This window comes from Entelurus aequoreus, linkage group LG03 (assembly GCF_033978785.1).
Source record: "Entelurus aequoreus isolate RoL-2023_Sb linkage group LG03, RoL_Eaeq_v1.1, whole genome shotgun sequence".
Classification (NCBI taxonomy): domain Eukaryota; kingdom Metazoa; phylum Chordata; class Actinopteri; order Syngnathiformes; family Syngnathidae; genus Entelurus; species Entelurus aequoreus.
In genome coordinates this window covers 63,682,791-63,705,103 of record NC_084733.1, presented here as the reverse complement: position 1 = coordinate 63,705,103, position 22,313 = coordinate 63,682,791, and the positions used below count along the sequence as shown (strand labels likewise).

General features: G+C 43.1%; 1 pseudogene; it reads right to left on the bottom strand.

The window, feature by feature from the left end:
* LOC133645940 (attractin-like) overlaps window positions 1-22,313 on the bottom strand; it is a 62,973-nt pseudogene that overhangs the window by 38,935 nt on the left and 1,725 nt on the right.

The window sequence follows — 22,313 nt, the reverse complement described above, 5'->3', positions numbered from 1 at the left end:
AGTTACCGCCGAAACTAACGGCGTTACAGTAACGCGTTACAAAGTAAGTTAGTCCCGACACTGTTTGTAGTTGTAGTTGGAGTAACTGATTGATAGACCGAGATAACTAATCACAGACTAATCCATAAATTATTGTGCCTAAATCTAGCCAAACTGTAAGCCATTCAGAAGCAACCTAAGGCGGGTCTTGGCGTCGCTATCTTTGCCACCTGGGCGACTTTCTCGCTAAATCTAGTATCTTTCAGACTCCTCTTAGCAAATTAGTTCAGAAAAGTGATTAGCGACAAATCCAGCGATTGTTTGGGATGTTTTGGAGACACGAAAGCGTGTGTCACTCTGATGTGCTGTTGTGAGCCTTTCCTCACAGGCGGCCCCCAGTCTACTGAATGTCTGCAGAGCAATGACAAAGTTCCATTCCATTCCATGATGCCAACATACTCTTCTTTGAAGCTAACATGATGCTATCATTCTCTTCTTGGAAGCTAACATGATGCCAACATTCTCTTCTTGGAAGCTAACATGTTGCCAACATTCTCTTCTTGGAAGCTAACAGGATGCTAACATTCTCTTCTTGGAAGCTAACAGGATGCTAACATTCTCTTCATGGAAGCTAACAGGATGCCAACATACTCTTCTTGGAAGCTAACAGGATGCTAATGCTAATATACTCTTCCAGTACTATAAATGTAGCACGCCAATGCGACCCACCTTGCCAGCCCACCCCGCAGACGCATGTCTTATCCCTGCAGCGTCCTCTCTCAGGGTACCCGCAGTCGTCCAGGCAATAAGGAACGTCACAGGCGTCCCCTTTCCACCTGTCCTGACAGTCACAGTAGGGCTTCCCCGTGTCGTTGGACAGGCGGCACTCTCCACTGCCGGAACAGTTGTTAGGACATGTGTTCACCCTGTGGAAGAAGAACAAGTCCCTGAAAAGCAAACTCTACATAAATAAAACATGTCTTTAATAATTGAAGTACACCTCTGCTCTTTTGGAATTTGTGGCCTGGTTGTCACTGGAACAAAAAACGCTGCAGCGGGAATTCTGACATTGCAAGGACAATATGTGTTTAGACTGAACTCTGGACTTTCACAATACACCTTTGTGTTTTGAGGCAAAACGGTGTAAATCCCTTGTTGATCTATAAAGTGTATCTGGGTCTCAGGGAGTGCTATTTGAAATATGAAAGGTCAGGTTATCGTCCTCCGCTAGGCAGCAACATAAAAACAAACGCAGGAGACAGAAGTCAATGATTGACAGCATGGCTGTACACTTTGTTCAATGTTTGCTTTCAAAACAAGGTCCACAAACCTCTCCTAAGCACCAATGCCAACACGCTCTTCTGCAGTCTGATGGGCTCAGAGACGCCACTTTTATCCAACCAACGTTGGTCCCCTTTGTGCATGTATACTGTAACTGTCACCACATACTACAACGTAACAAGAAGTTACGTTGTCGTGCGTCGGTTGAGGTGGGCGGGGTTGGGGGGGCGGGATTTGGTGGTAGCGGGGGTGTATAATGTAGCCCGGAAGAGTTAGGGATGCATGGGATTCTGGGTATTTGTTCTGTTGTGTTTATGTTGTGTTACGGTGCGGATGCTCTCCCGAAATGTGTTTGTCATTCTTGTTTGGTGTGGGTTCACAGAGTTGCACATATTAGTAAGAGTGTTAAAGTTGTTTATACGGCCACCCTCAGTGTGACCTGTATGGCTGTTGACCAAGTATGCCTTGCAGTCACCTATGTGTGTTTGCAGTGGCCGCATACAACATGTGACTGGGCCGGCACGCAGATAGTGTGGTAAAAAAGCGGACGCGACAACAGGTTGTAGAGGACGCTAATAAAGGCAGTGCCATCACGGTACGCCCTCAATATTGTTGTCCGGGTGAAAATCGGAGAATATTTGCCCCGGGAGATTACTGAAATCCGGAAGTCTCCCGGAAAAATCGGGAGGGTCGGTAAGTATGCAGTTGAGCCGCATCAGAGTGGTCAAAGAGCCGCATGCGGCTCCGGACCCGCGGGTTGCCGACCACTGTGCTAGGTCTTAGGGCTGAAAACCCTATCACGATATAAGTGTTTTCCATAATTATGGATATTTTTTATGACCTGTGAAAAATACACTCTGATTATAATCGCCTCAGCTACCAAGGCAGAAAGGAAAGGAAAACAATGTTAATACAACTCAAAAATATTGATCAACTCTAAGGTACAAAATTAAGAATATGTAAGAAATGCTTAATAAAGTGTAACAAAATAATGTGGAAATGAAAACATAGAGAAACCTGAAAATATATATTTTTTGCAGGTTTACTGCCAGGAAGTCATGTGGTCTGTGTAACATTTAATTTGGTCCCTTATTCATATTCAAGTATGGGAATACATTTATGATAAGCAGTAATTGTTATTAAAATATTCTTGGACCAAATTATTATTTTAAAATAGCACGTTTGTTATTCATTTTAGTCATGCACTTTAGGCAAGGCAAGGCAAGGCAAGGCAACTTTATTTGTATAGCGCTTTTCATACACAAGGCAGACTCAAAGTGCTTCACAGACAACAAAGTGAAATGAAAGAAAATAAAAGCAAAATTAAAATGCAGACAATAAAAATAAAAACAGTGCAGACGTTAAAAGTTAAAAGATTAAAAGATTTAGCTGAAAGCTAAGGTGAACATAAAAGTCTTCAGTCTAGTTTTAAAAGTAGTGAGAGTTGGGGAGAGTCTGACATCTTCAGGAAGTTTATTCCAGCTATGTGTTGCATAGTGACTGAATGATGATCTCCCTTGATTTGAGTTTACTCTTGGAACCGCTAACAGATTGGTCTCAGAAGATCTTAGTGATCTAGAGGGCGTATATAGTGGGAGCATATCAGTGATATACTTGGGCCCTAGACCATGTAGTGATTTATATGTGAGCAGGAGGATTTTGAAATCTATTCTCTGATGTACAGGGAGCCAATGTAAGGATTTAAGAATTGGTGTAATGTGCTCACATTTTTTGGTCTTTGTTAGAACTCTAGCAGCAGCGTTCTGAACAAGCTGTAGCTGCCTGACAGTTTTTTTGGGAAGACCTGCAAGGAGACCATTACAATAGTCTAGCCTACTGGTAATAAAGGCATGTACAAGTTTTTCTAAGTCTTGAGCTGACATGAGCCCTCTAAGTCTTTTTACATTTTTGAGGTGATAGTAGGCCGATTTTGTTACTGATTTGATGTGACTGTCGAAATGTAAATCAGAATCTAAAATAACCCCAAGATTTCTGGCTTTATTTGAGGTTTTCAGGGACAGTGATTGAAGGTGTTGGACGACTTTAAACCTTTCTTTTTTAGCACCAAAAACAATTATCTCAGTTTTATCTTCATTTAGTTGTAGGAAATTTTGGCACATCCAGTGTTTGACTTGCTCAATGCACTGGCACAGAAGATCTATGGGGCGATAGTCATTTGGTGATAGCGCTACATAGATTTGGGTGTCATCGGCATAGCAATGATGGTCAATGTTATTATTTTGCATGATTTGTCCTAGTGGGAGCATATAGATGTTAAATAAAGTCGGCCCCAAGATTGAACCTTGGGGGACTCCACACGTTACGTTGGTTGGTTCTGATACAAAGTCACCAATGGAAACAAAATAGTTCCTATCTTGTAGATATGACTTGAACCAGCTTAAAACTGTGCCTGAGATCCCCACCCAGTTTTCCAACCTGTCCAAAAGTATTGAGTGGTCGACAGTGTCAAATGCAGCACTGAGGTCCAAAAGCATTAATACTGAAGTTTTGCCAGAGTCTGTGTTTAGACGGATGTCATTTATAACTTTAAGAAGGGCCGTCTCTGTGCTATGAAGAGGTCGAAATCCTGACTGGAAGTTGTTGTGGCAGCCAGTAGAAGCCAAGAAGTGATTTAGTTGTTGGAGGACAACTTTCTCAATTATTTTACTTATGAATGGTAGATTTGAAATTGGTCTGTAGTTGTTGATAACAGAGGCATCTAGGCTCTGCTTTTTTAGAAGAGGTTTAATGACTGCAGTTTTGAAAGCCTTCGGGAAATTGCCCGATTTAATAGAATTATTAACTATTTGCAAGATGTCTGTTGATAGGCAGTCAAAAACATTCTTAAAGAAGTTGGTAGGTAAAACATCAAGGCAGCAGGTGGATGACTTTAGAGCTGTCACCGTTTCCACTAGAGTTTTAGAGTCTATGGCATTAAAGCTTGCCATCATTGCTGTGTTACTTTTGCCTAAATGGGGTGGTGATCCAACTTTTTTACTTGAGATATTGATGGTGCGTCTGATGCCTTCAATTTTATCAGTATAAAAGAATGCAAAGTCATTGCATTTCTGCGTGGAATGGAGTTCGGCTGGTATTTGTGTTGGGGGTTTAGTCAGTCTGTCAACGATTGTGAATAGGGTTTTGGCCTTATTTGTGTTGCTGTTTATGATATTGGAGAAGAATGTTTCTCTAGCACTTTTTAAGACTAAATTGTAGGCCTGGAGGCTCTCTTTATAGATGTCATGGTGAATATGAAGTTTTGTATTCCGCCAGATTCGTTCAGCCTTCCTGCACTCTCTTCTCTGGGCTGTTACAGCAGCAGATTTTCTCCAGGGTGCCTTTTGCTTGCCAGAAATCGTTTTAACTGTAACAGGTGCAATGATATCTATGATATTCACAATTTTGGAATTAAAGTTGCTTACAAGATCATCAGCATGACATGGGTTTAGAGGTGGTAGTGAGGAGATGGCGTTTTTAAAGAGGACATTAGCATGTTCATTTATGTACCGCTTTTTGACATTCTTTGATTCTGTTTGTGTGTCCGGAATTACAGAAATATTAAAGAAAACACAGAAATGATCAGACAATGAAGGATCAATCACAAGAACATCAGAAACATTGAGACCTTTTGTGATAATCAGGTCCAGGGTGTGTCCCTTATAATGTGTAGCCTCTTTCACATGTTGAGACAGTTCAAATGTGTCTAAAATAGTAAAAAGTTCTTTTGCGCCCTTGTCATTTAAATCGTCAATATGAAAATTAAAATCACCAGTTATAACCAGGCAGTCAAAGTCAGTGGAGATGCTAGACAATAGTTCAGTAAAATCATCAAAAAAATTTGCAGAATATTTAGGTGGCCTGTAGATAATTAACAAGAGAATTTTGGGAGAGCATTTCAACACAGCACACAGGTATTCAAATGATGTAAACTCACCGAGTGACATCTGTTTCCCCTGAAACATGTTTTTAAATATAGCAGCAACCCCTCCACCTCTTTTCCCCGATCTACATATATCAATGAAGTTATAGTTGGGGGGTGCTGTCTCGATCAGAATGCTTGCACTGTTATTTTGTTCCAGCCATGTTTCAGTTAAAAACATAAAGTCAAGTTTAGAAGTGCTAATAAAATCATTGACTAAAAATGATTTGCTATTCAGAGACCTGACATTGAGCAGACCCATCCTGATGGTGTTATTGACAGGCTTCGATGTTGGCTTTGATTTGGAGATAATAGGAATGAGATTGTTTAGGTTAGCAGGGTGGCTAAGTTTCCCAATGTTTACTCTCTTGGTAGTCACAACAGGGATGTAGAAGGTGCCATGATTTGATGTAGGCAACCTTGGGCCCAGCTGATAATGTGGTCTACTGCTGAACCCTTTTCTGTATCAGAAATATTCAGGACTGCTGTCAGGGCGAGGCGGGGTTTGCCGTAAGGGGGAGGGGGAGTGAGCAGCGTCAGAGCTGGGACGAACTACTGAAGGTGGACGTTGAGGGCGTGTAAGGGGTTGGCGTGAGAAAGGTGAAGTATGGCTGGGGGGTTGTGGAGCACGCCTTCGTGGAGGGGGTGGTGGAGGTGAGCGATGATCTAGGGGGGTAAAAATCTGAGTAGGGTGGGGCGTGAGTGGGGGTAGCTCCCGGAACTCCAAGGGGGAGAAGGGGGGAGAAAGGTCTACTTGAGGGAGGGAGAAAGATGGAGACGTGGATGGCTTGGGGGATGTGGGGCCCTCCCCCACATCCCCCATCTTCACATGCATTCAGAATGGAGGGAGGGGCGGTAGAGGAGGATAGACACCTCTCCTCTTTGCTCTGGTGTATCTCATGGTCGACGTTCTCCTTTTGCAGTGGCGGTCCTCCTTCGACGTTCCTGATAGGCTGTGTTGTGTCTTCCTTCCTCGGTGGCTCCTCTTGTCTCTTGTCCTTGGCAGTGATGATAGATGCAAGATGCAGGAAGTGAAACATGTTGTTCATGAATAGCTTTACTCCCATCTTATTCAGGCAAAGTCCGTCTGCCTTAAAAAGATGCCTGCGGTCCCAGAAAAAGCTAAAATTGTCAATAAAATGCATTGAACGAGCAAGAAGTGCACTTGATAGCCACTCATTCAGCGAGTAAAGTCTACTGAATCTCTCAGCTCCTCTCCTGATTGGGGGTAGAGGACCACTGATAAAAACGTCAGCATTCACAGCGCTGACTGTTTCAAAGAGTTTATTGAAGTGCTCTTTCAGCTCTCTTGATTGTTGTTTTACAATGTCATTAAAACCAATGTGCAGGATGATATTTTTCACATTTGGGTGTGCAGCGACAATTTCCAGGATTCTTTTTTCCATGTCAGATACCATATCCTTCGGAAAGCAGAGTACTTTGGTGTTATTATTGCTTTTCATATCTTTTACAGAAAAGTCCCCCACAATCAGATTTTCAGGAGCTCTCGTTAGCTTTCTCTGTGGTGTAAAGTTAGCAGGTCTTACCCTTCTGCGTGGTGATGGTGGGTTATTCAGGCAATCAGAGGGGGATCCATTGTCCATCAACAGTGGGGCAAACCTGTTCTTTAGTTGGACACTTGCTTGCTGGGGAGGTTTATTGGTAGTTCTCCTCTTCTCAGCTGTCCGCTGCTGTGTCCTACGTGGCAGTGGAGTTGATGACGCAGTATGCCTGGCTGAAGATGGTAGCGCAGGCCAGCCGGTCAGATCAGAGATATCGGGGCGCTGGGTCCTGCCAGATATCCATTCTCCCTTGTCGCAGGGAGGTGGTCTTCTCTTTGGCTTTGCACCAAGTGTGTTCCAGGGAGGATTTTCACTGGTAGATTTATTACCCTCTACAGGGACCTCCCGTTTCTTCGTAGCTTCATTGTTGCTAGTTAGCTGGGTTGTAGCATGGTGCTGTCCAGTGTTTTCAGTCGACAGGAGTGCTAGAGTGGTGTTGTAGCCACATTGTCCATTCACTTCTAAATTCACTTCCAACCGATTCATTTTTATTTCCAACAGTAAAATCTTCTTTAGCAGTTTGTGGTAATCTTCCGTAGAGAAAGGAGGCATCTTATGCTGATTACCTTTAGCACTGTAGCACAGGCTCGGGCTCAGGCTTATCTTGAATGGTAGGCCTCCTCGCGTAGTGTTGAGGACGTCGTAAAAATATTGAAAAATGCCTCTGTTATCTAAAAGAAAATATAGTCCCACTGGTTTGGTAAGTATCCAAGAGCTGTTGCTCTTTGTGTAAGAAAATAGCAGCAGATAGTAGCAAAAAATGCAAGCAGAAGCGAGAGCAAGCGAGAGCAAGCAGAAAAGCGTCCATCCAGCGCAGAGGACGGACTAAGTTCCTACCTGTTTCCGTACATCCAAATAGGGAACGGACGAGGACTAAAAAGGAGTAAAATAAATGTTCAACTGCCATACTGTCGAGGTGACGTTTCCTGTTTTATTGAAAAATTATTTTTACTTTCTCTTCTCACTCCATGCAGACAATCAACAGCAAGACGGCGCAACCAAACTTGATTGTTGACACCCATACGTGATTGGCTCTTTAGCATGTCCCTCCCATTGCTCACTGATCACTTCCTGTTTTGAGTACCTTTGTTCATGCGACCAACCTTGCTTCATAACTTCCGGTTTCTTCCGACCAAAAAAAATGGTAGATTCATCAATCGGTTAATCCAGGGCATTTTTTTATCTAATAGATTGTGTGTATATGGCAAAACATATTGATATCGTTTTATCGGCCCGGCCCTACTAAATTAGTAGAGACCTTTCACATTTGATCCGATACAGAATCAACTCCCGGTACCTGGGATCGCTCACATTGAACCCCGTAAAATCATTGCCCTCGTGTAACCAGGGTCTGTCTGGGTGGACGCGGCACCGAAGACCCAGGAGGATGTCACGTATACGGCTGCTACCCTGAGAATGTCTCCTGAGTTTTAATAATAAATTGAGTAATCCAAATATTTTGTATAATTTGACGTATGCTGGCATTTTTAAATGTCAAAGATTTCAAACAAATCCATCCATCCATTTTTTACCGCACGTATCCCTCTCACATTAAACTGTAATCTGGCTGTAAGCAGGCTATTGTATAAACACATTTTGTTGTAAATCACACAAATTATATCAGGGTAACAGTCACCCACCTCTTCTAAACTTGTACTTATCATTGTAGCAACTGGATTTGGATTTGAACGTATGTCCATTTTTAGTAGGAAATCCACCTAACATTAGTTACACGAGGCCCCTGGTGTTCCACTCGCTAGTTCTTTAGACAACAGAATTTAGTTTTTCCAACCACGGGAACGAAAAAAGTCAGTCAGAAGGACGTTGAATCCAACAACAAAAGCATCGAAAACCATGACGAGGTGTGTTGGTCTGGCGAAACGGTCCAGGGTTAGCACGTGTACAATAATACACATCGTACTGAATGAGTCCAATTACAATCACTTTTAAACAGAGGACACTTACATCCAAGCTGCTGATGGTGTGTTTGACAGAAATGCAGCTGGAAGGAGATACGAATGTACTTTATTATTACATTTCTTTTTACTAGGATGTTTTTTGGGGGCAGAGAAACAGAAAAATGGAAATGTAATTTATTTAATTGTGATGCAAGCTCCATATCAACTCAACTGGTGGGCAAAGGTAACATGTATGCAGTCCTTTCAGTTTGATGTCGTAGTCAGGATGTAGTCTATATAGTCTTTTGTTGGGCCCTACATAATGTTTATACTCTAAGTATTATGCTTTTCACACATTAGCTGTTTGATAGAAACATGCATCTTAGTTATATTTTTGATTGCAAAATTTGGAGGCGTTGAAATTGCCAATGCTAATCAGTACCATAATGGGTATGGCATATCCAATGCAAATTAGCATTGGACAGCTTGAATAGTGGAGTGCTTTCTATCAGACATGCTAGCTTGGTTAGCATAGACCAGGGGTTCTTAAACTTTTCCACTCAAATATTATCACAAAAAAATGTATACACTATTATGTTGTTCGAATATAAATCAACTAAATGTTTCCTAACTAAACTGTCAATACAATTAAAGTTTCAATGAAAATACAGCTTCACCCCTTTAGTCATTATTTTTGCGCGTAAGAAACTTCTCTATGACTTTAGCTCCAGACTGGAAAAGACTGGAACTTAAGGGGGAAAAAATAAACCAGTGAAATGATCTGTACATGCAGCCAGAACCATTATTAATTAAGATTTGTTTATCTAGACATTAGCAGGACTCTTCAGATAGACACAATTATTTTATTCTGAAAACAAGCATTTTATAATCTGCAATTCTTCAATTGAGCATCTTTGGGATGTTGCAGAATCTTTAAACAAGAAGTGGGGGGAAAAGCTAAATATCTTATTTGAATAGTTATTTTCTCAATTTGAATATGTTTGAACTAGAATATAATACAATTATTTATGTTAAAATTGAGATGATGATGTAAAGTCAATAAATAGCTCTTAAAACTAGGGACATTTCTAGAAATACAGTTTTAAATCTTAGCAAGTGGCAAAACATTTGCACTGTACTGCCACAAATGGTGTAAAAGTGTATTACAACAGACCACAGCTGAGAAACAGATGTTTTGGCGGCCCCTGCCCTATGGTTAAGAACCCCTGGCATAGACTACTGCAGCATTACATAGAACCAATCCACACAAAAAACACACGCTTGTTTACCCGCCAAGTGCTAGAGTCGGTTCCCCATGTTTGCTCAAATTCGCCCCATCTTATGACGTCTATCTTGTCACATGGTAAATGTTCCTCGGATGATGCATGTGTGAATCCGCCATTTTTATTTCTCTAGAGTTTGTAGTCCAAACAAATATATGTCCAGGGTGCGACACAATGGATGCTCCGTGACTGGTTGAAGAGAAAGCCAACAAACACACCTTTGAGATGCTTTCATAGAAAGGCGCGGTTTTTGTTTCTTCCTTTTGGCTTTCCTCTCGCTCCCCGTTACACAGGTTAGCAAAACTTTTCCTTTCAAGTTGATTGGTGGTGGTGTTGCCAGTGTATGTTAGCAATTAGCCGAAGTTAGCCGTTAAGAGCTGACGTCACGTTAAAGAAAAGATACAAAAATGCCAATTTTTACATGAACTCACATAAATAATGGTATCTGAAAAGTGTTATTTTCTCTTAAAGAACAGAAAAAAAGTCACCATGAAACCTTCAAATATTGTAGTGGCTGTGATGACAATGTCAATTATGATTATAACATCCATCCATCCATACATTTTCTACCGCTTGTCCCGTTCGGGATTGCGGGGGGTGCTGGAGCCTATCCCAGCTGCATTCGGGCGGAAGGCGGGGTACACCCTGGACAAGTCGCCACCTCATCACAGGGCCAACACAGATAGACAGACAACATTCACACACTAGGGATCATTTGATTTTTTGTTTTTTTCATGTTTTTAATCACTGTTATGTTGGAATTCTTATTCATATTGATACATTCATTTTTGTTTGGCTCCCTTGGATCAATTGGTGTTCATTGCTATTCAGAGTGTTGCTGGGCTGAAATTGGAAATGGATGATGTGTTATTTTGTTGGACTGATTATAATAAAACAATATTGTTCAAATGTTTGCCATATCTTTGATAATCTGAAACTTATCATCACAAATTCCCTTTTCTTTTCACACTTTTTCTTAGTTTATTTTGAACTCTTTTTCATTATTGAACCTTTTGTCGTGTTAATTGTTACATCGTTTTTTTGCCTTATTTCTTGTTAACAAAATTAATCTATTGAATTGTTTTCATCTCTATCATATGGAAAACGGTATTGACAAGTATTGAATATTTGAGTATGTGTATGGATGTCAGTATTGTGACAACCCTAGTACAAGTATACAAGCTCAATTAGCTCGTAACTCAAAACACTCGTATCTCAAGTTAAGGTCTCCCATGGACATAATCCTATTCAATTAGTGCTTAGCCCGCAAAGCATCACAATTTTACCATGTCAAATGCCTTCTAAAAACAAAAAACACATTTTTAGAAGAAACAAAAAACAACACAATGGAACGTATTACCAACAACTACCATAGAATCCATCCATCTTCTTTCGCTTATTCGATGTGGGGTCGCGGGGGCAGCAGACTAAGCAGACAAGTCCAAACTTCCCTCTCTCCAGCCACTTACCGAGGATGTTGTCCTTTCGGTCACAACCCAAAGCTCATGACTATATGCCAGGATAGGAACCTTTTAATAGTTACCGTATTTTCCGCACCATAAGCCGCACCTAAAAACCACAAATTTTCTCAAAAGCTGACAGTGCGGCTAATAACCCGGTGCGCTTTATATATGGATTAATATTAATATTTATTTTCATAAAGTTTAGGTCTCGCAACTACGGTAAACAGCCGCCATCTTTTTTCCCCGTAGAAGAGGAAGCGCTTCTTCTTCTACGGTAAGCAACCGCCCCCATAGAAGAGGAAGCGCTTCTTCTTCTCTGTAAGCAACCGCCAAGGTGAGCACCCGCCCCCGTAGAAGAAGAAGTGCGCGGATATTACGTTTAATTTCATTTGTGTGTTTCTGTAAAGACCACAAAATGGCTCCTACTAAGAGACACGCGTACAAGGTTCCACTAACTTTTGATATTCCTGTGAACCGCACTGTGGATACAACGGGAGCACGTACGGTGAATATCCGTTAGCTTGCCATGCTAACGGCCAGATGTGGGGTCGCGGGGGCAGCAGACTAAGCAGAAAAGCCCAAACTTCCCTCTCTCCAGCCACTTACCGAGGATGTTGTCCTTTCGGTCACAACCCAAAGCTCATGACTATATGCCAGGATAGGAACCTTTTAATAGTTAATGTAAATAATAATGTACAGTGTTTCCCTTGGAGAGCGGATTTCTATGGTATCTCCTTTGAGCTGAAACATCTTGATATTTTCATACATACATGTCCGCCATTGAAATATTATTTTAATGCCCTTGGCTAGTGGTATTTACTCATTCTGCTTCAGTATGGTGCAGACTACACTCCAACTGCTTCTTCCTTCACACTCACGTTCTCCGTTCTAATGGTTGGAAAACAAACGTATGTCCGTCTCTAGCTATTGAGAGCTAACGCTAGCGAGTAAGAAAGGATGTTTTGGGCGGATCCAACTTAACTAACTCACAATCTTTGCTCACGACTCAGCCCAGAGAAAACTAGCATCTCTAATGTTCATAGCATGATTAAATTAAAGATTAAAGTACCAATGATTGTCACACACACACTAGATGTGGTGAAATTTGTCCTCTGCATTTGTCCCATCCCCTTGGGGAGCAGTGGGCAGCAGCGGCGCCGCGCCCGGGAATCATTTTGGTGATTTAACCCCCAACTCCAACCCTTTGTTGCTGAGTCCCAAGCAGGGAGGTTATGGGTCCCATTTTTATAGTCTTTGGTATGACTGGAATACCTGTATGAGATGTTGAATCCAGTCAGGTTGTAGGCGGCGTCGGTAAAAAAGTGCAGCAAAGCGTATCCGGACTGCGACACCACTTCGGGTACCGTTTCGTTCCCGTAGCTCTCAGCAATGATCAGACCGCTGCGACAAAAACTTACTGTTAGCATGTTGTTTTTAAATGACGCACACCAATGGAGGAAGTACCGGAGGGCAGCCAGCAGCGGGGCATATATGGAGTCTCCGTCATAGACGTAGAGGTGGTCCCAGCTGCACTCTGTGGCAAAGTGATTGAAGCGCAGGCGAAGGATGGAATTTGGCCTGGAAGACACAGACGACTAATAGTTAGCTTGATGACATTAGCTTACGTTAACGTGAACTACAAACCTTACTATTAAAGTTCTAAGGTTAATTTATCAAAGGAGATAAAAGCAGAAGGGAAATAGATCTGGGATATCAACTGTTTGCTAGCTGTAAGTTAGCTAACATAATATGTTAACTTTGTGTTCACGTGCTAGCATCCTGTTAGTATGAAGTGAAGTGAATTATATTTATATAGCGCTTTTCTCTAGTGACTCAAAGCGCTTTACATTGTGAAACCCAATATCTAAGTTACATTTTAAACCAGTGAGGGTGGCACTGGGAAAGGTGGGTAAAGTATCTTGCCCAAAGACACAACAACAGTGACTAGGTTGGCAGAAGCAGGGATCGAACCTGGAACCCTCAAGTTGCTGGCACGGCTACTCTACCAACTGAGCTATACCGCCCCAGTTAGGTCCAATTCTCTAACTTTGTGGCAAAGAAGAACAGCTTCTGTTTAAAAAAAAAAGTCCCTGTTTTTCATATATTTACTTAGAGGCAGAAATTTGTCACAATTTAGGATTAAGCACTTCCGGTCCGTCTATGCTCGTACACAAATTGCAATGGCAGTGTGGCGTAACTGTAGGTGTGGCATAACTCAGAATTGTTTAGCAACTTTTGTTTGTTGCTGTATTTAGCAAGTAGATATTAAAAGTGACCCTATTTAACCCATCTATGGGTTAAATAGAACCCCCCACCCCCACCCCTTCCACTGCCTTGTGGGTATTCTCTGGAATGGAAAAGGCTAAGGGAGCAAACCCCAACAGAAAACCCGGCCTGGACTCCGTTAGGTAGTTCAGTGTGTGAAGCACTGTTCTGGCATGTCCTGCAGCCGAACTGACGCCAAATGTATTGGTTTTCCAAGGTTGCTGACGTTGTCAGCAACCTTGCCCAGGCCTCTTGTGCCCTGGAGAGGAAACTCCAGTTTCACTGTGCAGTGAAGGCACAACACGGGAGGTCAGCAGTTACCGGTTATAAGCCCTTTCTCGTTTGGCGTAGGGATGGACGCCAGGGGCTACCTCCGTCGGTGGGAGAGATGTTTCATCTTACTGGACAGCTACCGCCCGCCTCAAGCTGGGCAGCCCCCAGCCAATTAGGTGCTGTTCCGCCACAGCCTGTCTGCTTCATTGGGTGCATGAAGCTAAGGGACTCTTCATGACAAGTGGGCTGTAAACCTTGCACCAAGCAAAACAAATAAAACAAAGACTGCAGCACTACGTCTGGGATGCTGGAACGTCAGAACCATGACCCCCGGACTAACTGACAACCTGCTCGATATAAGCGACGCCCGCAAGACTGCAGTCATTAACAACAAACTCCTGAAGCGACGAATAGACATCTCTACCCTTCAGGAAACCCGACTCCTCTCATCAGGCTCATTGAGAGAAAGAGATTACACCTTCTTCTGGCAGGGGAAGCCTCCGGGTGAAACCAGAGAATACGGAGTTGGCTTTGCAATCAAGAACACTCTACTAGGAGCAATAGTACTACTTACAGGTGGATCAGAGAGAATTTTAACCCTCTGCCTTAACACCACCATGGGACCTGTCCACCTGGTGAGTGTGTATGCACCAACACTTAGCTCCTCCCACGAAATAAAGGACAAATTCTATGATGAGCTTGAGGCGACTGTGAGAAACATCCCCAAACAAGATCAGCTCTACTTGCTTGGTGACTTTAACGCAAGAGTTGGCTCAGATCATAACTCCTGGCTAGGGTTGGGTATCGTTTGAATTCGAACGATTCCGATTCCGATTCTTTGTTTCGATTCCGATTCCTGGCGATTCTCGATTCTGATTCTTTTAAGAGGCAGGGTCGAAATTTTTTTTTGGATATTTTAAATGAGCTAGCTAACCTACAGTCTTTCTGAATGAAATAGTCTGACATTCTCCATCAATTTTAATTCTATTAACTTTTTATGAACTTTACTATAAATTCCTCACAGGGCTGTTTTCAACTTGAATATAAATATCAAATCTATGAACTTGAATATACATATTATAAATTATGAATACATTTTCCCAGGGGTACACTTTCCTCAAGAGAGCTTTATTTTTGAAAACCTCATGAAAACACATTTACACACAAGTGTATGATGCTGCAGGAAACCTAATGAAAACACATTTACACACAAGTGTATGATGCTGCAGAAAACCTCATGAAAACACATTTACACACACAAGTGTATGATGCTGCAGGTACTTAAAAATGTTACCGTGCTCCCACTGATGGGCAAACCTGGTGCAGAAAAGCAAATAAACAATAAGAAACAACTTGCGAAACCCAGTCCAGATTAGCAGCAGGTACAGTATAAAATGCAGCCCTCCGCCATGTTGAGTGTCAACCTGTAATGGAAGAACTGGACATGGAACCAACAACTGAGGAGCTAAGCAAAGCGATTGACAGCCTAGCATGCAGTAAATCACCTGGCAGTGACGGAATCGCAGCTGAAATTCTCAAGTGTGGAAAGCCTGCTCTCCTCGACCAACTTCACAAGCTCCTCTGTCTCTGCTGGAGTGAAGGTGCTGTCCCACAGGACATGAGGGATGCTACCATCATAACCCTGTACAAGAATAAGGGAGACAGGAGTGATTGTAACAACCACCGTGGTATCTCTCTACTCAGCACTACCGGCAAACTCTTTGCCAGAGTTGCATTGAATAGAATCCAGGTTCTCGCTGAGAAAATATACCCAGAATCTCAGGCAGGGTTCAGAGCAGGAAGGTCTACTACTGACATGATTTTCTCTCTGAGACAGCTGCAGGAGAAGTGTAGAGAGCAGAGAAAACCACTCTACATGGCATTTATTGACCTTACGAAAGCTTTCGACCTTGTGAGCAGGAGTGGCCTCTTTCAGCTGGTTGAATGAATAGGCTGTCCCCCCAAACTCCTTTGCATCCTCCAGTCCTTCCACACCGACATGTATGGCACCATCCAGTTCGATGGGTCCACATCAGACCCCTTCAAAATCTGCTGTGGTGTCAAGCAGGGATGTGTGCTGGCGCCCACCCTGTTTGGGATCTTCTTTTCCCTCCTCCTGCCCCAAGCATTTGGTACAGCAACTGAAGGAGTCTACCTTCACACAAGGACAGACGGTAAACTGTTCAACCATGCCCGTCTGAAAGCCAAAACAAAGGTCAGGCCACTCGTCATCCGGGACATGCTGTTTGCTGACGACGCAGCAGTGGTAGCACACTCCCAGGAGCACCTGCAAACCCTAATGGACCAGTTCACCAAAGCCTGTCAGGACTTCAGCCTGACCATCAGTCTGAGCAAAACCAAGACGATGGGACAGGGAACTGAACCACACCCCTCTATCACCATCAACAACTACACCCTGGAAGTCGTAAACACCTTCACCTACCTCGGTTCCACCATCACCGACAACCTGTCACTCGATGCCGAACTCAGTGGCCGCATCGGAAAAGCTGCCTCAACTTTTGGGAAGCTTACAGCGAGAGTATGGGAAAACCGCAAGCTCACTATCCACACTAAGGTGCAGGTGTACAGAGCCTGTGTCACCAGCACTCTACTGTACGGTAGTGAAACCTGGACCCTGTACTCCCACCAAGAGCGGCGGCTAAACATCTTCCATCTTCGCTGTCTTAGGCGTCTACTGGGCATCACCTGGAGGGACAGGATCACAAACCAATCAGTCCTGGAAAGAGCACAGCTTCCCAGCATGTGCTCCCCACTGAGGCAGCGACGTCTCCGCTGGCTGGGCCATGTCCGGCGGATGGACGATGGGCGAATCCCAAAGGACATCCTCTATGCTGAACTCACAACTGGCAAGAGGCAGATTGGCCGTCCCCAACTGCGTTACAAGGACGTCTGCAAACAAGACCTCAAGTCTTTTGACATCAGCCCCGACAGCTGGGAAGATGCAGCCCAGGACCGCCTTCAGTGGCAGCAGGCACTCCGCAGCGGGCTGCTCAAGTCAGAAACCACCCTGGACCAACACCATGAGGCTAAGAGGGCAAAGAGAAAGAAACAGGGCTCTGCGACACCGGCAACATCTATGGGACCGGTCTGGATATGTGACATCTGCGGCCAGGAATGTCTCTCAGGAATTGGCCTACACAGCCACAGGAGACACTGCGACAAGACCTGACTCCGAGGCACAGGAAATCAATGGTCTTCCGAGACTGCGATGCTGATGCTGATTAAAAGTGAAAGAGAGATGTATCTTGTCTCATGCATTTATGTCATTATCAAATACAAGCGTTCGCAAAAGTAATCACTGAGCAAGTGAGCGGAGATCCGCCACCACAAGCCCAGCGAGTTTGCATTACCACAGTATAGAGAAAACCCAACCTTTATCACTTCTATAACAGCCAAGTTAGAAAAGTATGTTAGCGTCCTGGTAATCCAAAAAAGATATTATGTTTGTGTGACCTACTAGAAAAGGATGTTAGCTTTGAGTAAGCTACCAAGAAAAGTTTTTGGCTTCAGAAGAGTATGATAGCTTCCTATTGGCGGCCTTAAAATAGATGATCTTTCTGCTAGCGCATAATAAGAGTGTGTTAACTTCCTGTTAGCTCGCAAAAAAGAAGGTAATTGGCATTGACAGAAGGATTGCTCTTTTGCATGCCTCCTTGTGTTGGAGTATAATTAGTTGGGGTGTCGGCACCAGCTACTAGACTAGATGTGACCAATCTAAGTCTAAGACTAGATGTGACCAATCCAAGTCTAAGACTAGATGTGACCAATCCAAGTTTAAGACTAGATGTGACCAATCTATGTCTAAGACTAGATGTGACCAATCTACGTCTAAGACTAGATGTGACCAATCTACGTCTAAGACTAGATGTGACCAATCTACGTCTAAGACTAGATGTGACCAATTTACGTCTAAGACTAGATGTGACCAATTTACGTCTAAGACTAAATGTGACCAATCCAAGTCTAAGACTAGATGTGACCAATCTACGTCCAAGTCTAGATGTGACGAATCTACGTCCAAGACTAGATGTGACCAATCCAAGTCGAAGACTAGATGTGACCAATCCAAGTCTAAGACTAGATGTGACCAATCTACGTCTAAGACCAGATGTGACCAATCTACGTCTAAGACCAGATGTGACCAATCTACGTCTAAGACTAGATGTGACCAATCTACGTCCAAGACTAGATGTGACCAATCTACGTCCAAGACTAGATGTGACCAATCTAAGTCAAAGACTAGATGTGACCAATCCAAGTCTAAGACTAAATGTGACCAATCCAAGTCTAAGACTAGATGTGACCAATCTACGTCCAAGTCTAGATGTGACCAATCTACGTCCAAGACTAGATGTGACCAATCCAAGTCGAAGACTAGATGTGACCAATCCAAGTCTAAGACTAGATGTGACCAATCTACGTCTAAGACCAGATGTGACCAATCTACGTCTAAGACCAGATGTGACCAATCTACGTCTAAGACTAGATGTGACCAATCTACGTCCAAGACTAGATGTGACCAATCTACGTCCAAGACTAGATGTGACCAATCTAAGTCAAAGACTAGATGTGACCAATCCAAGTCTAAGACTAGATGTGACCAATCCAAGTCCAAGACTAGATGTGACCAATCTACGTCTAAGACTAGATGTGACTAATCTACGTCTAAGACTAGATGTGACCAATCTACGTCTAAGACTAGATGTGACCAATCTACGTCTAAGACTAGATGTAACCAATCTAAGTCTAAGACTAGATACGACCAATCTAAGTCGAAGACTAGATGTGACCAATGCAAGTCTAAGACTAGATGTGACCAATCTACGTCTAAGACTAGATGTAACTAATCTAAGTCAAAGACTAGATGTGACCAATCCAAGTCAAAGACTAGATGTGACCAATCCAAGTCTAAGACTAGATGTGACCAATCTAAGTTTAAGGCTAGATGTGACCAATCTAAGTTATTAAGATTAAAGATTAAAGTACCAATGATTGTCACACACACACTAGATGTGGTGAAATTTGTCCTCTGCATTTGTCCCATCCCCTTGGGGAGCAGTGGGCAGCAGCGGCGCCACGCCCGGGAATCATTTTGGTGATTTAACCCCCAACTCCAACCCTTTGTTGCTGAGTGCCAAGCAGGGAGGTTATGGGTCCCATTTTTATAGTCTTTGGTATGACTCGGCTGGGATTTGAACTCCAACCTACCGATCTCAGGGCGGACACTCTAACCACTAGTTTAAGACTAGATGTGACCAATCTACGTCTAAGACTAGATGTGACCAATCCCAGTCTATGATCATGAACTGATGAAGACTACTCAGATGAGAGACCAAACATCTTCTCAGACAAACCAACAGTGCAGTGATCTGTGGGGCGGTATAGCTCGGTTGGTAGAGCGGCCGTGCCAGCAACTTAATTGATCAACACTCTGTGTGGAATCCAAGATGGCCGACAGCACTGTCTTTTGTTTGTCTGCTTGTCAAAGTGGTCTGAATTTCTATCTGTTTTAATTTATTTTTTAGCCAATTTAAGTAAATTGTACTAGTTTTAAGCGTAACAATTGATGAATGAAGGCTTACTTCCAAAAAGTGGCATTTCTGACTGCTTTTGTTGGATTTGGAAATCTGGAGGCCTTTGACCTGCTGAAGCCAGGAGATGTTTTGCTAGCTGAAATTTTGGCCTTCCACCTGCCACAGCCCGGATCTATCCTGGCTCCAGCTTGGCCTTCCATTGCCTACAGACTGGGTCTGCTAACTTCATCTTGGCCTTCCACTGCCTACAGACAGGATCTGCTAGCTGCAGACCGGATCTGCTAGCTTCATCCTGGCCTTCCATCTGCCACAGCCTGGATCTGCTAGCTTCATCTTGGCCTTCCATCTGCCACAGCCTGGATCTATCCTAGTCTCAGCTTGGCCTTCCACTACCTACAGTCTGGGTCTGCTAGCTGCATCTTGGCCCTCCATCTGCCACAGCCTGGCTCTAACCTAGCCCCAGCTTGGCCTCTCACTGCCTACAGACTGGGTCTGCTAGCTTCATCTTGGCCTTCCATCTGCCACAGCCTGGATCTATCTTAGCCTCAGACTGACTAAGGCTGGGCCTCTGCTAGCCTTAGCTTGGCCTTCCAACTGCTGTAGCCTGGACATCTGAACTTTGAATATTGGACCTGGGTAGGTAGTAAAACAATTTAACAATGACTTTGACAAAAGCTCTGTATTTAATATTAATGCTTTTACCTTCAGGCAAGCATGCAGGCAGTCGCTATGGGCCCCTAAATGTATCAAAAAATACAATAAAGTTTTCCTTACTAAAAATGTTTGGTCTTTTATCTATACATATTAGTGAACAATATGTAGTATTAATTACAATGTTTTTCCATTACCTTTTACTTCCGCCAGTGCATGTAAAAACCTGCACTGCAACATAATTTCCCCATAGTGGGATCAATAAAAGTCTATCCTATTGAAAACTGGTTCACTTTTGTACAAAAGGGGGGGTTTCTTCTTCTTACTCGTCGTCCCCATGTCTCTTCTTCGTTCTTCTGCTTCGTCTCCTTCTTGTTGTGTGTGCAGTTGTGCACTGAGCTCCAAAAGCCGTTGATGTTATTGTAGCGTCCCGGAAGAGTTAGTGCTGCAAGGGATTCTGGGTATTTGTTCAGTTGTGTTTATGTTGTGTTACGGTGCGGATGTTCTCCCGAAATGTGTTTGTCATTCTTGTTTGGAGTGGGTTCACAGTGTGGCTCATATTAGTAACAGTATTAAAGTTGTTTATACGGCTACCCTCAGTGTGACCTGTATGGCTGTTGACCAAGTATGCCTTGCGTTATCATTAAACCAGTTAAAAGATCATACAACGTGTCAGCGTTTCTTGACATCTTCGTGTAAAGTCCATCGTTAAACCCGTCCAACGGTACAATGTTTATATGGAGGAAAAGCGAACGCCTGGACAGCATGCGGCTGTTAAGGGGTAAAGGTTTCAGGTGAGAGGACGTTAAAGGCAGTGTCTTTAAGGCACGCCCCCAATATTGTTGTCCGGGTGGAAATCGGGAGAATTTCGGGAGAATAGTTGCCCCGGGAGATTTTCGGGGGGGCACTGAAATTCGGGAGTCTCCCGGGAAAATTGGGAGGGTTGGCAAGTATGCCATAAACACCAGGTTTTACATGCAAAAAAGGTTATGACAAACATGAAAAACTGTGGTTCAAACCCCTTTAGTTCTTTTTTTCCTTGAAGCATGTGTGCACATGAAGGAAGACACAATTTGGGCAAACCACGAGTTTCCAACTGTTTTATTAAAGTCAGACTTGTAAGAAGTCAAAATTCCAACGCGCTCCGTAGCACGTTCTTGTTAAACGGCAACCTAAAACGGATTGATCAGCGGCATAAATAAAACAAATGAACATATGTACAATTCAGTATGGACAGGAACGGGACGAGGGAGAGAGAACATTTAACGGAGCAGAATGGAACCTCCCGTCAGATCGTGTTTTTACGCTAAAGAGAAAGGCAGTGGGAAAACGACTGACTTGTGGCGTGATTGTACACAACCTTGTGCGACTGGAAGTCACTTTGCTTTACACAACCTCCCTGGGAACAACAAAAGCTCACTTCTTAACCCCGCCCATAGCGGGAATGAAAAAAGAAAAAAAAAGGCTCTTTAGAAAATGACAATTATTGAGGGGTCATGTGACTCTCAGCGTTTGGATCACATGACCAACATCAGGTCCACGCCTCACCTTGTCTACTAAAATGCAGACCTCAAGGCTTTACAGTCGGGGGGAGGGGCTGACGGCCGGATGGGGCGGGGCTTATCACGCTTCAAGTGTAATGAGAACCAGAATAAAAAGTAACACAACTGTGTTCGATGACCGCAATAATATCAGAATTGAGGACACTTTTTTTTTTTTATAAAATAAATTTGGAATTTAGCGAGAAAAAAACAGTTTGGGAAAGAAGTAGCACAGCAATGTCATTCTAATAACTTGTTGCCATGTTGAAAGTATGCAAGCTGTTCCACTGTTAGTATGCAAATGTTAGCATGCTAACTTTTATGCTAGCATTCCAGCTAATTTTACACTTTTTAACCTAATAAGGATTCTGTTACTTGGCGCCATCTTAGAAGTAGGCTAGATGTTCCACTGTTAGTATGCTAATGTTAGCATCCAAGATAGTTTTATACATTTTAAACTAATCATCACAGATTTCACTACTTAAGTTATATTTTAGAAGTATGCTAGCTGTTACCATGCTAACATTTTATGCTATAATTTCAGCTAGTTTCGTACTTTTTAACATTATAATCATGAAATCAGTTACTTTGCGCTGTCTTAGAAGTTCGCTAGCCGTTCCACTGTTAGTATGCTAATTTTAGC